Source organism: Arachis stenosperma, chromosome 6 (assembly GCF_014773155.1).
Source record: "Arachis stenosperma cultivar V10309 chromosome 6, arast.V10309.gnm1.PFL2, whole genome shotgun sequence".
Lineage (NCBI taxonomy): Eukaryota > Viridiplantae > Streptophyta > Magnoliopsida > Fabales > Fabaceae > Arachis > Arachis stenosperma.
The window spans coordinates 145,152,850-145,171,354 of NC_080382.1; positions in this window are offsets into that span (position 1 = coordinate 145,152,850).

Below are 18,505 nucleotides of genomic sequence, written 5' to 3' on the forward strand. Positions count from 1 at the left end.
TTTTTTTATTTTTAAAAACAAAAATTAGAAGATTCGATTTTAATATATTTTTTATTTTTTAAAAAATACAAATCAAACTATTTAATTTACGATTTTTTTAAGTTAAATAATGTAAATTAGACAATATATACGATTTATAAATACCACTGTACAAAAGAAAAAAAAAAACAGTCCCTCCAATTCTTTTAGTCTCATAACATTACAAATATCGTCTTTTATCTCATCCATCTATTATACACAATTGCATGCAACATTAAAATTAAAAAACACGTATATATACCTACAAATTAACGAAAGATTAGTCATTATTATATTCTAATTTCTAAAGATGAATATTTCTATACGTAGAGAAAAGGTGCGATAGAATCTAAATATAAAGAAACTTATCTCAAGAAATTAAAACAACTACCATATATACACACTACTTAATAGATAACTTAATTTAGAGAATTAATAGAAAGAAAAGAACAAGTGCATGTATATGAACTTAAGCAGGAAGTGGATATACATTATTATATATTTGTATTTTAATTTAAATTTATTAAGATAGATAATAAATACTATCCACTTATCGTTGAAGAATAATCTTATGCCTAAGAAAGTACCAAAAAATATACCTAACAAGGAGAAATTGCCAATTACCTTTTGCATGTGCCGCTAAATAATAAATTAAAAGTGATTATGAAAAAGACATATTCTCGCGTGATGTGGTTTGTGGTACTCAATTTACTATTGATGTTACATGCACATATATAATAGAGAAAAAATCTTAAAAAATTCTGACAATTATTTCAAAAGATAATAAGGTTTTTGATAAAAAAAATATTTAATTTTATTTTTTTGAATTTTATTTTTATAGGATTGATTAGTTTCTGTATAAAAAAAGTCAATATTATTTTTTTTGTACATAAACTAATCAATCCTAAAAAACAAAGATAAAAAACTGAGCTAGATTTTTTTTATTAAAGATCTTATTGTCTTTTCGAAATATTTATCAGAGATCTAATAAGATATTCACTCTAATATAATAACACTATAATTCATTTATAGTTTATTAAAATTTAGTCTTCCTTACTATTTCTTTTCACCAAGAAAAAAATGGAAATTTTTTTATATTTAACTAGAGATCCTACTAATTCGGTTTGCAAAAGAATATATTCTCTTAAAATACATTATTTAGTGTCAGTGTGATATATATAGATGTATGTATGTATAAAAACATAAAAATTTATTATCATATTTAATAATTTTTCTTTTTAATTAAGTGCTAGGTTTTCATTTTTTCTCCATTCCATACTATGATTTGTTTTATATGACATTTGATCATCAATTAAATTTCTTCGACGTGACCACAGAGAAATTTAATTTTGAATACGAAAATATGGTAAAGTATATTAAATTATCAATGCTATTTTTATAATATATTATATTAGATTAGAAGAACTTTAAATTTTTTTTATTTTTTTGGATTAGGAGATTAGATTTAGCAGTAAGAAGAATAGAATGCTTAACTGATAAATAACTCATTTTTTGGTCTTCGACTCCCTTTCTCACTCACTACGAACGCCTATGACGAGTGCAATAGAATGTATCTATTTATTATTTATTTCTTAACTTGAAATGGAAGCAAAGTTTAAAAAGAGATCTTAGACACAACTAGAAGGGTCTCTTAACGGCTTCTTTGTCTCTTAACGTCTTCTTTTTTTTTTTTATCCGAATTTTTTTACAAAAATTTGCCATGTTAAAAAAAAAGGAGGAACAAACATACTTGGAAGGCGCAGTACTGCAAATAGTTATATGTTACACTAGGGAAGAATGATGAATCGCTCCCGAAAAAAAATTTATTAATTTTTTCCCCAATTAATTGGATTGGACCATAGGTACGAATGTGCGCTGATTTATTTTACGGACGAGAAGACTCTAGTTCAAGTCTAAAATGACCCAGTTGCACACTAAACTTACAAAACTAAATTGATTTAAAATCGTATCAAATTCAAATTAAATAATTAATTTCAGTTTTGAGTTCTTTCACACGAAGAAGGCTTTTTATTTTATAGCAGCTTAATTTTTTTTTACGATATTTTTTCATTCAGGAATTTAATAATTAATTTTCTGTAGATTTAAATTACATTTAAGAAATTTTTTATTAATTAATAAATTATTGTATATATAAAATAAAATTCTGACTTTCGACAAACCAATTAATCATTAAACTACTCAAACCAATTAATCATTAAACTACACACATTGATTTTTATAGGAGCTTAATTAAACACTGACATGAAACCTGTCTTATAAATTTTGATTATTACTTTAGACTTCAATTAACGATCCATTATTGTTGCGTGAACGCTAATTAATTAGGACAAAATAAAACCAAGAAAATGAAACTTGCATCATTAATACGAAATAAATAAATTGTGTCGCTCGTAATGACGAGTTGCCATATAGAAAGTTAGAAACCATTTGTCATTTTGAAATTTTCTTCTTCATTTTGTGTGTTCTTAATAAAAAAAATGCTTTATTAAAGAATGAAGGGTCGGTGATTAAGCAATGTTATGAACATGGACAAAACAAGTCCTATCAAATTAAAGAGGGAGCACTGTGTCAATTATAAAAGCAAAATAGCATTATGATGATGAGTTGTTTTTTCTTGGCAATTATTTGGTACCCAATAATGATAGTGAACTTAATAAAACCAGATCTTAAAATGGCATTTGATGCTTATGTTTCGATGATGTAGGCACCTATTTGCATTGCATTCTTAGATTTTTTATGCTTTTTTTGTGTGTACATTAATCAATTATTATTAACTGCACATACATGTCCACATGTTTTGGAATTCTTAGGAAAAAAAATCATGATTGCATAAAAATGTTCAAAAATTAAATTTAAAATTTAATATAATTTGATTCAATTGCTGAGGAGATTTACAACATATATAGCTCAGTCAGGTTAATTAGCTTGATCATAATGACTAATTATAAAATATAATCAAAATTAAATTTGCCAAAAAAAAAACTATTTTAAGCAAAATATAATTATGCAACTTTAAAAATCTAATATATATTGAAAAGCAAATTATGAATATATTTGTTTCCATAAAAAAAAAAAAACTAAGAAATGAATATCAATCATAAGATTTACCTGCTAAGAAATGAGCAATCAAGGCTAATGGAATTGTGGACCTCATTATATTCGGAGATGATCTTCTAAAAGCAATTCTGTGTGGCCAATTAGGTTTTTTTTTCAAAGTGTTATCTTTTTCTTTACAATTTTATTTTTTTTTTTAAAATATCAATTATAAACATTCAAATACATTTTCATTTTTGCTTGAAATATTTTTGTTTCTCTCTTTTTCCTAAATCTTTTTTTATATCCTATGATGCACAAACATTAATACGAATATGGAATACAACATGGGATACATAGACAATGAGTTACTGTATATATAAGACGAAATTCGGACTTGCAATACTTATTTAAATAAATTAGTGAAGCTAACTAGAGAGAATATTTTTTAATATTTATAATTTACCCTTTTTTAGTGATTTTTTAGGTTTTTGCTCACTTTATCTTTTTTTTTTGTCCGGCGGTCTTGGCTTAATTTAGTGGGCTGGTGAGGCGTTTTACCACTTATACATGTTGGGCCTAGTGTTAGCTATAAGAGATATGAACCCAATATTTCCATCACCAAAAACAAAGTATCCTAATATTTCCTATACAAATTTTAATATTCTAAAGTTTGAATTTCACTTTAAAGAGTAAAATGTGATTTTTTATCATTTATTTTATAAGTAAAACCAAAAATAAATATGAAAAAAAAATTATTTAAGGATAAAAAATCACATTTTATTCTCTAAAATGAAATTCAAACTTTAGAGGATCCAAATCCTTCCTATACACTATATAATATATATATTCCTCACGAAATTCAGAAAAAAATGATAAATCCATGATGGGCTCGCGCCATTTTAAAGCAAACGGAAATTTTATCAACCCAAAGCCCAAAGAAAGAAAATAAGGAAATTTTGTTACACCTCCTTAAACATGCTACTAAGGTGGTTGGGTTTTGGTATTTGATATTACTATATTGCCATATTTTGCTAATAAATTCAATTGCACCCATTGGTCATACTGTGCATGTAGCAATTTATTATTGAGCAGTAGACCCTTAAATGAAGTTCAGATTTACGAGGATTAATCATTAACTTGTGGGATTAAAAAATATCGTGTGCAACAAAAAAAAAAATTCAATTGCACCCTACAAAAAAAATACTTGATGGCTCAAGTATAAGATGGTTTCGTTTTATTCCATGTAAAATTTTCATTTTGCTTTTGGTTTTTCTTTTTTCTATATTAAGTATTATTAGATTTTATTGTGTCTCTCCCATTTAGATTTAGTGTTGATCAACAATATTTATAACTTATAAGTATTAAAAGGAGACATTAAAATACTTTTAAGGAGAAAATTGTAAAATTTCTATCATTAATATTAATTGCACATCCTAAAGAACTATCAATGACCAGATTTTAGAATAAAATGAACTAAAAACAAAAGGCTTATAGTTAAAATAAAAATTTTGGAGAGATCAAAATTTATCTTTTTTTAGAAAAAGAAACAATAAATAAAAGCCACATATATGGGCAATTACATTCCGGAAAGCTTGGATGCATGAAACATTTGGTAGTTGCACCAATAAGAATAAAATTGCATGCATGCCCTACCAATTATTATAAATTAAAATTGCCTCGAATTGTTTGACCAATACCTTAGTACTTATTGCTAAACAATCTCCAGAGAGCAATGTATGTTTCTGGAAAATAATGGGGGCCCCTTTAATTTATTTTATTTTTCCTTTTCCTGAAGATGAAGCCATACAAGTGCTGACAAGCATTGTTCACAGCACAAAATTATCAAGTTTTGTTGCTGTTTTTATCTCTGGCCTTGTCTCTCATATAACAGCCTGTAACCCGTGACAATTTTGGATTTTTATTATTTTGTTACTATTTGATATATCCAATATCCATATATGGTAGATGCATCTTCCAACCTTTAATATATAAAAATATAAGTTAATATCATCAGTTATCTAATTAAAAAAAAAAAAAACTATAATGTATAATAAAAAATAGTTTGGTCGTAATCTACTAACAGTTAAACTAGTGATTTGGTGTTCTATTGTCCAAATATCAAACTAAACTGATTAAAGTGGTTGAACGGGAATATCAATCATGAATCACTATTCTTAAACACTACCAACATTAGAACAAGCTTATTTTAGTTCATAGATTCAATGAAAAACCAATCTCAAAATAAAACACAGTTCTGTTTCTTGAGATAAACAAATCACTTAAAATATATAAAAAAAATGTTCAGCATCGGCCGTTAAATCCATAATATTTTTAATCACCGTTTTATCTAAATATCAATTTAAATATAAAAATAACAAGAGCATTACCCATAAAATACATTATACAGTTTCGAGATCAGAATCACTGGCACTATTAGTATCAGTAGAACCAATCCTTCTATCACTTCATCGGAGTCCTTATTCGGAGTGATGGGAATCCATTTGCGAAATTCATCAATAAGATCGGGATGGCCCCGCAAAAGTGTATTAACCTGCATACATAACAACAACAGGTGCAGTTAACTTTACGTAAAGTTAATAGTTAAGAACCATTAAATAATTTAAATAATTTGACTAAATTGTTATTTAACGGTTTATCAATTTTCTAAAAAGGTGATTGCACCTGAGTTTTTACTCTATATTAAAACCAAATGATCACAATACAATAGGAATAATGGACACTGTCACTAACGTCGGAACTTAATTCGGTGATAGATTTTCTTCCATCTTCGTACTCGTCCACTTTATCTTGGAGCAAATCGTAATTCTTCAAAAACCGATCCTACATGCATCATTATCAACACACAAATGTTATTTATACAATTAATTACAATCAAATGTGTGGTACACATTAAACAAAGATTTGATTTAGGAGTTACCTCGATCTTTTCCCAAAGTTTATCGGAAACTGTACATCCACCAAGCTTAGTCGACCTTCATTAATAACAAAAAATTTAATTATCATGTGTGAAGAACAATATATATCGAATATATGACTATGACTATGACCGATTAATTAAACCAAGTTTCAAATAAACATATAAATGAAATAAACATAGTTTAATAAAACCAACAAAAATAAATAAACTTATTATTAAATATATCTATATGTCATAATTTTGTAAAGTTTAAAAATCTTACTGTACTAAAATAATTTTTTTGAAGATAAAAATACCTAATATAAAAATTTTTAAAAACCTATTTAATTATTTATGTGTTTTGAAATTTAAGAGACATTTGCATATACTCCAATTCCAAAAACTATATCATGTATCACACAATTTTATTTTTATTATCTAGAGTAATCCTGTTACTAAAAAAATAAATAGAGAATAACCTTGTCGATTCCGAATTCCAATCAGTTTCACTATCAGATTTAAATTCATCATATTCAGATTCAAATTCAGTTTCCGTATCAGAAAAAGAATCAATAAATACTTTAACATAGCCCTCATCATGCAAATCTGGTTTCTTCAAATATGTTGCTGCCAAGTGTTGGGAGAGTAACGTGCATGAATCTTGAAGAGTCTCAGGAATCAATTGGTCAAATTCGTGAATAAGATCTGGATGACCCTGCATAAGTATAGCAACCTGCATACAACAATATGAAACATTTTTCAAACGAATAAAAATAGAATATAAGTTATAATTTTTTTTTTCAAAAAATATATGTAGCTTAATTTTTTTAAAAAAATAATTAACTTAATTAATATCTTACTACTTTAAATTTCAATTATTTATGTAAAACACAATAAATAGAAGAATTATGATTTATATAATTAACAAAAAGTGTACCATTTTAAAAAAATTAAAAAGATTTGGAGTACACAAATCATAAGTACTCCAAATTTTTTAAATTTTTTAAACACAAGTCGGGGTCCAATTTATATACCTTTTACAATTTAAAAAAAAAAATCTAAAATTATAATACTAAATATATCACATATCTCATTTTTATATCTAAATTTTTTAGCCAAACGATAACAAGACATAAAAAAAATAATAAAAATAATAGATACATCACTAACATCTGAACCTAGTTCGGTGATAGACATTTTTCCCTTTTCGTACTTGACTACTTTATTTTGAAGCTGGAGGTAAATATCATCCTTCTCATGAATGGATGGCAACCGGGCCTGCATGAATGATCAATAGATCCCAATCGAAATTAATTAAAAAAAATATATAATCTATTGACTTTACATTGATAAAATTTTAAAATTTAGACGGATATAATTTAATATTTCAAAAATTAATAATAAAAAACTTTTAAATTATAAATTTAGATAGAATATAAATTAATTCTACCAAAATTACAATAGTTTGAATTTGGTTAGATTAAAAAATAAATTTAAAATATTATCCTATTTTATATATTTCCAATGTAAACAAGATAGTTATGAATAATATAAACAATCATAACTTTATATATGGAACATATCCAAATATCTAATTTCTAAATAAAATAAAATAATATATATGTTAGAAATCATATAATAAATTAAATGAATTCAAATAAAACATTTACTGTATAGTACTTCTCCAAGGGTTTGATATTTAATTACATACCTTGATTTTTCTCCAAAGTTTACGGCGTTGTTCAAACCTATCAAGCATGTTGTTTGGAACATGATCCTTCTTCATTATTTTTTTCTTTTGATAAGGTTCCTTCTTTATATTATTATTAACCCTGTTGAAAAATGTTAAAAACATGATTAAAAGAAGATAGAAACAAACCTGTAACAACTCACTAAGCCAAATTAAAAGCAACTGTATCCTATTCTTAATATGAATCGGAAAGCATGCATGAAACAAGGGGGATTGAAGGTACAAGAAAATAAAAACCATACGAAACAAAAAAAGAAAAGAAAAAACTAATACTTTTAAGTAGAAATTTTGGCTTAACTTTTTCCGATTGTACAAAGATGCTATTTACATACTTATATATAGGGAAAAGAACTAGGGTTTGTTTCAGTAAATTTTAAAAAAATAAAATTTCTTGAGTGATTATTTTAACAAACTTTAAAAAAAAATAAAAATAATTTTATATTTAAATATTTTATAAATTTTTTTATCTATCTTATATTTGGATATAAAAGTATAAAAGTACTTTTTATTTATTTATAATATAACAAATATTTTTTAAAATATTTAAAAAATATATAAATTATAACTTTTAATAAAAGATTTTTTTTAGTATTTTTATTTTTATTATTAATTTTTTTTAAATACGTTAAAAAATAAAAAATATTACAAAAAATATTTTTTAATAATTTAATGGCACCAAAACAAATTTTTAGTCTAATTTTTTATGTCAATTTAATTTTTAAATTTTATCTTATTTTATTTTAAATAAAATAATTTAAAATTCTATCCTAACTTATTTAAATTTAAAACTCAATTGTAATTTTAAAAGAAATAATCTCCATCTAACTTTAACGCTATTTTAAATTTAAAAATGTTCACAGATGATAACAGTTAGGTTGATAAATTTAAAAAAATTCTCTTGTAGTACTTGAACATATTCTCCTTTTTCTCTTTGCACCAAGATTCTAAAATTCTAACTGGAACTTCTCTAGTTACTGATTTATATTTATTAGTTTACTAATTTAATCGATTCAATCGTAATTCAATTAAAATAATTATTTTATAATAAAATAATAAATAAAATATAAATAAACACATTCAAATATAATTATAATATAATATAAATTTTAAAATACTATTTAAATAAAAAATATTACATTAACTATAATATTATAATCTCATCTAAATACACCTCAACAATTAAAAATCACAACAGTTATATAAAGTTATATGCATTTTAATTTTTAATATTTATAATAACATATAATTAGCTTAGTCTCTTTATGCATAGTAATATTATGATCTATGGGGTTTATTAAACTTCTCAAAATATTAAATTATAGCTATTTATTTGTTATATATATTAAGTTATGGCCTTAAGTTATATGTTTTATTTATGATAGTGTTTATATACATGCTACTTGGAGTTAATGCAACATTATTTTATAATAGTTTATTATTATTTTAATTCATATTAAGAAAAAAAAAGTATATTTTTATACTTTTCTATTATTAATAAAAAGTGATGCATCAAGATAGTATAGGTGAATGACGTGAGAAACATCAAAAGATAAAAGTAAACATGAAATGAGAAATTTTTAAAACTAATTAGACTTGACAACATAAAAGTATAAAACAATAACTAAACTAAAAATAATAAATATCGCATTGACTCGTTCTATGGCATATATTACTTCAGGCTATTAGTGTGCAAGTGTGAGGAGTGTTAAAGTTAGTCCCACATTAAAAAAAATAAAAAAGAGTGAGGAGTTTATAAGATGAGAGATCCATTGTTGAGAGCTCTCCACGTTCGGTCCAACACAGACATATTTTTTAAGATTTTTTAATAATTACTAAATAGTCATTTTTTAAATTTAATTACAAATTAATCCCATATATTTTATTTAATTATAAAAACGATTTTTTATTTTATAAATAATTATTTTAACCAAAATCTATCATCTTTGTTATTGTTTTTGTTCTTGATTGTTAATAAAGATGATAGATTTTGGTTAAAATAATTATTTATAAAATAAAAAATCATTTTTATAATTAAATAAAATATATGGGGTTAATTTGTAATTAAATTTAAAAAATAACTATTTAGCAATTATTAAAAAATCTTAAAAAACATGTTTTATTATAAGATTATTTAATGGTCCAAACGTTTTGAGACCACCGAATCCTTAGCCGAATAATATTACTTTACATAATTTAGATCATTACTAAAAATAATAGATAAAAAAATATTTGGGAAATTTACTTCTAATAATCTAATATTTAAAAAAAATCTAAATAGATAATCCCTATCATGTGGTTAATAAGTTGGAGACTATGGCTCAATTCAAACGCAACAACTGAACCGGTGCCAGAATGAAATCTAGTATTTTTATATCAAAAAGTTTAGAGACCAGTACTTTTATTAAAATTTGATCAACAATTAATTAATAAAAAATAGTAAATATATATTAAAAATAAATTAAAAAATATATATATATTTATATATATATATTAATAATTAATTTTAGTGATTAATTTTAATGTATAAATAATATTTTTGTTAATTAATATTATACAATGAAGGTTGACACAAACTTTCTTTTATAATGGATTAAAAAAATTGAAACGAGAGTAAATGGGTTTGCGTGAAGAGTTAGAAGTCAGGAATGGAGTGAGGTTTAGTTTAATAAAACTTTTGCTTTTTAAAAAAAATTTATAAAAGTTAATTTTTAAAAATTGTAATATTTATGTTTGGTAAATTAAATTAAAAATTTTCAATAAACACAAGCAATAATAATTACATTTGGTAAAATAAATTTAAAAATTTAAAAATACTCTAATAAACATAAATGTAAGCATTAAATTTGAAAATTAGTTAACATATGAGGTTATATTAGATTTTTAAATTTTAAAAAGTACAAACCAACTTTAAAAAGTTATATCTTAGGTGCTTTCAAAAGCACCTCAATTTTTTAAAAACTGTAAGTACAAGCACATTGTCTTTTTGATTTAACAAACACAAAATGAGGAGTTTGAGCTTTTAAAAGGTACAAGCATCTTTTCAAAAAGTTTTACCCAACTAAGCCTGAGACGGGTGGTCTGTTGAGTTGAGAGTTAAGACTGACACAACAGACAACACAAAGTTTTAAAATGTCTTTTGTTAAAATGTTTAGGTTCAACACAAATCTAAATTAATATTCGACTTAAAAAATTAATATATTACACTAAATAAAATAACCATGGAATAATTATATTTTTTTAATTTTATAATTTTTCCCAACAATGACAGATATACTAGTTTAAAATAATTTAGGTTTTTCTCTATTTTAAGATATAATAAAACTTTTATTAAGAGAAGATAGGATACAATTTAATCTTACACTTATTGTATATAATTACTCATGATTTCTATATAAAAAAAAAAAAAGAGATAAGCCAAAAAGATGAAGTAGAAAATGCACAATACTACAATAGTCTAAATCTATGTTATTTCATCACACAATAATTATTAGGTGCTATTGGTGCAAATTATAACCCTTATACTGATATATTAATTGAACGATAGATTTTTAATTTGCTTATAACAAGGTTATGAAATCCGGTTCATATATACTGGTCGAACAGGAATCCGGGAGCAAGATGGTCCGGTTAGAAGTCATACTGCTAAATTAAAAAATTATTATTGAACCGTCGAATTGAACCAGAATCCGATTGATTTTCAAAAATCTTCACCAAATGGCATCGTTTCGTTCCCTTTGGGAAACTCTAAGTCTGCAAACGTGAACCTCTTCCCCAAAATCCAAACGAAGCACTCTGCTTGTTCTAAAAACCGATTCGAACCGATTAAACTACAAACCAAAAGGAAAAGCAAATCGATCAGATGTCAAAACCCAGAAATTCAAAAACCACTCCTGAACCGTCAAACTGGATGAGAATCGGTCGGTCGAACCGAACCGTGATCCGACCATTTTTTTTTTATTTAAGCTTAGACGGCGCCGTTTTGTGTCACATTAGGACACGGAAGGTAAGCCCTAATCTCCTGCCCCTTAACCAAAACATGCTCCTGCCTCTCTCACACTCGGCCAGTTTGAGGTTCTCTCGTCGAGCTCCTGCTCCTCCGTCATTTCCGTTGAGCCACCGTCGCGGTGTCGCATCTTCCTTCCCCTCCGTTGCGCAGCAACCGTCGCAACTTCCTTCCCCTCCATCGCGTAGCCACCGTCGAAATGACGAAGTCTCCGTCGCGCAGTCATCCCGCCAGCGCCAGCTTTGTTCCACCTTGAGCCTTCAATCGTGCTCCACTGTTCCCTGTCCCCCTCTTGCGCCAGCTCTGCCCTGTTCTGCACTCCCTCAGTCCTTGGTATTCAAAAAATTTCTTTTGTAACTATAATTGAATAATTTTTTATTAATTTTGTGAACTGTGAACTATTAATTTTTTGTTGTTGTTAATTTTGTGAACTGTAAACTATTAATTTTTTTGTTGTTAGTTAATTTGTGAACTGTGATTTTTTTTAGGATTGTGGATAATTTTGAATAATTATTGTTATTTAATCTGTGAACCTTGCTGTTGTTACTGAGTTGAATAATTGTTGAATAATCTGTGAATCTTGCTCCCTCTCCCTCATACTCTGCTCATTGCTCACTGCTCAGAGTCTCATACCAAAAGTAATGGTTGTTTCCTTGCTTTTTCTATTGTTCATTTGTTGTTCAGATTCAAATACGTCCCTTCACTCCTTTGCTTGGTTAGATCAGTATGATTTATTTTATTCATTGAAGATCTTACTTAATTTTTTTCTGATACAAAATTACTTAGTTTAGGGGTGTACATGGGTCGGGCCACGCCGGGTCTGGCTTATCCCATTTCCGACCCGAAATATAGACTGAGTCTAATTTTTAGACCATAACCCGATCCTAGACCCGATGAAACCTACGCACCTTCAGGCCGGGTGAAAATCGGATAAAAAATAGGTCTTTAGCATAAAAAAATTACATAATCTCCAACCATTATTTCACAATTCATATAGTAAAATTCATTTAAAAAAATATAACAAGAACCAACCATTCTCTAAAATTTAAGCATAACCATAATCAATACTAATATTGTCTAATAATACCAAATATTTAAATCAATACAAATAACACAATATTATGCATTAATCTAAAGTCTTATGCATTTTAAACATAAAACATTAAATTATAATCTTATAATGACTAATAACACAAAATATTAAGGTTTACAATATTTAAATTCTACATAAAAATAGCCATCAGCCATCACTAATAACACAAAATATTAATTGTGTATTATGACCGGGCCACCGGATCGAGTTCGGGTGACTCAATTTATGGCCCAGACCCGACCCGAAAATAATGGTCGGGTCTATTTTTGAGACCCTTACCCGACCCCATATCCAATGAAATCACACTAAATTAGTCTCTAATGTGTTCGGGACCGAGTCGGGTCTTCAGGCCGAGTCGGGCCATGTGCACCCCTAACTTAGTTGGGCATTTGATTAAATTGAGAATAATTGTGCAGAACCATATATTGAAAGGATGACTGGATGGAGTCTCATGGAGATTGCGGTTGTTATTTTAGCTGGTTGTTGTTTTAATTAGTAGGATGTAGTTTCAATTCTTGTTTCGATTGGATTAACTTGTTTTTGTTAACTTGTTTTGTTATGTTGTTGATCTTATTAACTTGTTAATTTGATCAATTGTGATTGTTAGAATGTTGTGCTATTCTTGACATTTTAATAATTTGTTAATTTAGTAAATTGTTTTTGTTGTGGATTGTTGTTCTTAATCTTGATTTTATTATTGTTGTTTGTTATTGATTGTTGTTAACTAAATTTTGTTATTGACTAGATGATAGTATCAATCAATTTAATTCATTATTCTTTATTAATTCATTGTTCTTGACTTCTTGTCATTGGGTTGATGTTTGATCTTAGATTGTGTATTTGAAAATTTTGATGATTGATGGCAAATTTTGATGTTGGTATTTTATATTTGGTTGTTTTTTTGTTATTTGTCTTTTGAGTTTATATTTGAATGATATTATAACATTGTGGTTGATCTAATACTTTTAATTTGAATGATATTTTAAAATTTATATTCGATTATAATTATATTTTAATGTGTTTATTTATATTTTATTTATTATTTTATTATAAAACAATTATTTAAACTATATTTTAAACCTCCTCAATGATCCATTATTACTCTCCAATTATATCAAATTATTTATAACACAAATCACTCATTTCCATCCAATTTCAAACCTAATCATTTATTCCAAACCACTTCAATCAACAACTCAAAAACCCAATGATTTTTCACATATTCCATACCACCAAAATTAATATTTACTAATCCAAACATAAATTACACCACATTCACACTTACCTAGACTTACCAAAATTTATGGCTTTCGACCCAACATTCATTAATTTATCAATTCATAAATCAACAATAATTAATCTACCATTCAATTTCACATATTCCATAACATTTCAATTTCAAACACCAAACCAAATCAAATTCATCAACCCATCAAATAAATATATCAATTTCATCAAATTACACAATTCACGTTTATTCATAGGGGCATCTAGCCTAAGACTTCATGTCAATTACATGGTATTTAAATAAAATTTAAACCGTACCTTAACTAATTTTTCTCCAAGCTCAAAACCGCCAAAAAGGACCTCTTCCTCGCAAGCTTTCAAGTTCAGCCACCAAAACTTAATATCTAGCACTCCAAATCACCAACTCAACTCCAATCAACATACATTCAATCTAAATTCATACATTGTACCAAAATGAAACATTAGGGTTTATCGAATTAAACTAATTACAGGGATTTAGTGATTCCTTACCTTACCCACTGAGATTTGTGATGAAACTCAGCAATAGTTGCTACTAGAGCATCCCTAAACAACCAAAATCTCAATATCTCAATATACGCACAATAAAAAAACAAATTGAAAGGAAAAAATGAAACTGGACAGAGAGCTTTGAGGTAATCACCACAACACTTAGATATAATCAAAGAAGATGAGGAGAGCGACGCGTGGGCGCAAACGGTACAGTGATCGATACTTCAAAAAAATAGTTATAGAGTTTTGAAAATCGAAGAGTTAGGATTTCTCTCTTCTTCCCTCTCTTGTCTTCAATTCAGCGTGACATTCACAAATGAGGGATTTTGGTTGTTGAATTGCATAAGTGTGTGGTTTAAATAGTGTGGGTTTGAACCCACTTCAACTCGATTTATTTGGTTTAATTCGTTTGTCCAAATTTTAGGTCAAAATTTTTTAAGATTAGTGTTTAATTTGCATTCTAATTATTCTCACTCCTTCAAATTATAAATTTTAACTTCTTAATCCTCTTTATTCATAATTAATCATCTCACCTACAGTAGCAGACAGACTTAAACCGATTAATTTATACATACACATTTTTACACATTTTTTTGTATAAAATTATGTTTTTTCACTCGAAAAAATTCATTAAATCCAATTATTTTAAATTTTCAGATCCATCCGAATACGTTTTAGCTATTTTATAATGATTAATTATCTAACTAACCCTTTTATGATTTTTTCGGATCTTACAACATGGAAGTTGGAGAGCATTTCCTAATATATAATATTAATTTCGTTACTGAATTTAGCATGATATAATTTAATTTTGTTGATGCAGTCTTAATAGATGTGATAAGTGATAAGAGCTCAAGGTTTCTATGGATCAATTATTTGACACCTGATATTAAGAGGGGCAGGATTTTTTGAAGGAGAGGAGCAAATAATTCTCCATCTGCATTTTATTTTTTGAAGTTGGAATACAGTTTAATTATTTATATACATTTAATTTTAAATTGTGATTTTGTTTCCGATGTGTTAATAATTTATTTTGTGTGTAATTATATAATTTCAAATTGTTGTGAATATTTGATATAATATTTTAACTATATTCAAATCATATTTAAAATTACAAATATAATATTTTTAAAACACATTTAAAAATAAGTAAGTTTATGACACATCAAAAATAACATAATAACACATAATTTTTTTTAACATATCCAAAATTTAGCTAAAATTATTTAAAATAAGTGTCATTAAACATCTAAATCACACCTACAATAAAAAATAGTCTTTAAAAAAATATTTTTTCCTTTTGCTTTTTGTTTTCGTTTTTCTTGCTTCCCAAATTAAAAGACGTCATATGCTTTTGTAAAACTCTTCCTTATTTTTTCTTTTCGTTTTTCTTGTTTTCCAATTAAATGATTTAGTATTTTTATTAAGTTATAATTTAAAAAAATTTAAATTTAACTTAAAATAACTAATTTTTTAAATTTTGAAATTGATATTTTTAAATGCTGGATAGAGAGAGAAAACATCAAATTTTTTTGGTGACTAGAGAAAACATCAAATTTATATACGGTTATTGTAATTATATATTTAAAATTTTTATAAAAAAAAAAACTTAAAAAATAGAAGACATTAATGGATACTTAATTGTATTCATTAATTTAATTCAATTCAACGGGAATATCAATCATAAATCACTATTCTTAAACACGACAAGTATTAGAACAAGCTTATTTGAGTTCATGGATTCAATAAAAAACCAATCTCAAAATAAAACACAATTCTGATTTTTGAGATAAACAAGTCACTTAAAATATATAAAAAAAAATGTTCATCATGGGCTGTTAAATCCATAATATTTAATCACCGTTTTTTCTAGAAATCGACTTAAATATAAAAATAACAAGAACATTACTCATAAAATAGATTAATCCATGTCAGAATCACTATCACTATAGATATCACTATAACTATCATCACTATAAATATCACTATCACTATCACTATCACTGGTATCACTAGATACTTCATGGGAGCCCTTATTCGGCGTGATGGGAATCCATTTGCGAAATTCATTAATAAGATCAGGATGGCCCCGCAAAAGTGTAACAACCTGCATGCATAACAACGACAATGTGTATATCTATATATGTCGAGGTAAAAAATTCAGGTGCACTTAAGTTTACGTATAATTAATAAAAAAAACTGTTAAATAATTTAAATAATTTAACTAAATTTTTATTTAACGGTTTATCAACTTCACGAAAATGAACACGTCACTAACGTCAGAGCTTAGTTGGGTGATAGATTTTCTTCCATCTCTGTACTTGTCCACTTTATCTTGGAGCGAATCGTAATTCACCAGAAACCGATCCTATATGCATCATCATCAACACACAAATTATTTTACAACAATTAATTACAATCAAATGTGTGGCTCATATTAAACATGGATTTGATTTAGGAGTTACCTTGATCTTTTTCCAAAGGTTTTTGGGGATTGTACATCTAGTCGACCTTCATTAATAACAAAAAATTTAATTATCAAGTGTTACGGAACAATATATATTGGATATATGACTATGACTATGACGGATTAATTAAACCAAGTTTCAAATAAACATATAAATGAAATAAACATAGTTTAACAAAACCAGAAAAAGTTAAATAAACTTATTATTAAATATATCTATATGTCATAATTTTGCAAAGTTTAAAAATTTTAATATACTAAATTTTTTTTGAAAACTATATCATGTATCACACAATTTTGTTTTTTACTACTTGAATGATTTTATGATGAATTTCTGGAAAAAGAGTGGAATAAAAGAAAATAATATTATATGAAATTGTATTAAAATTGTGTTTTACATATACAAAAGTCATGCTATTTATAAAGATACTTTTAACTAATCTCATAAATATTCATCTATTAATTATTAATTATTACTGACTTAACTCTTAACTCCTAACAACTCTAATAATATTTTAATAATTTAAAGAAAAAAATAAAAGAGAATAACCTTTTCTTAGGTTCAGAATGGATAGATACTTTATGATTGCCCTCATCATGCAAATCTGGTTTCTCCAAATACGTTGCTACTGCAAAGTGTTGGGAGAGTAACGTGCACGAATCTTGAAGAGTCTCAGGAATCAATTGGTCAAACTCGTGGAGAAGATCTGAATGACCCCGCATAAGTATAGCAACCTGCATATAACAATATGAAACATTTCTCAAACTAATAAAAATAGAATATAAGTTATAAGTTTTTTTCCCTTTCTTTTAAAAGAATACATGTAACTTACTTAATTTTTTTTTAAAAAATAATTAACTTAATTAATGTCTTGCTGCTTTGAATTTCAATTATTTACGTAAAAGATGAACCGGTTAGTAATAATTTTTTTAAAAAATAGTAGAAAATATTTTAATGAAAACAGTTTAGTTTAACTCAATTAACTTTAAATATAATAAATTTAGACTAAAATTCGGTGGATTCAACTAACTAAGATATATGATTTTTTTTTTTGGAAATAATAGTTTTTTCTTATTTATTTGAAAAAATTTCCTTCCCATAACAATAATATGTGTGTATGTACTGTTGAAACCAAACCATCACAAAGACTTAAAAAAATAGAAATAATAGATACATCACTAACATCGAAACCTAGTTGGGTGATAGATTTTTTTCCCTTTTGGTACTTGATTACTTTATTTTGAAGCTTGAGGTAAATATCATCCTTCTCACAAATGGATGGCAACCGGGTCTGCATGAAAATTTTAAAATTCAGATTGATATAATTTAATATTTGAAAAAATTAATAATAAAAAACTTTTAAATTATAAAATTAGGTAGAATATAAATCAATTTTACATGTTTTGAATCTGATTAGATTAAAAAATAAATTTAAAATATT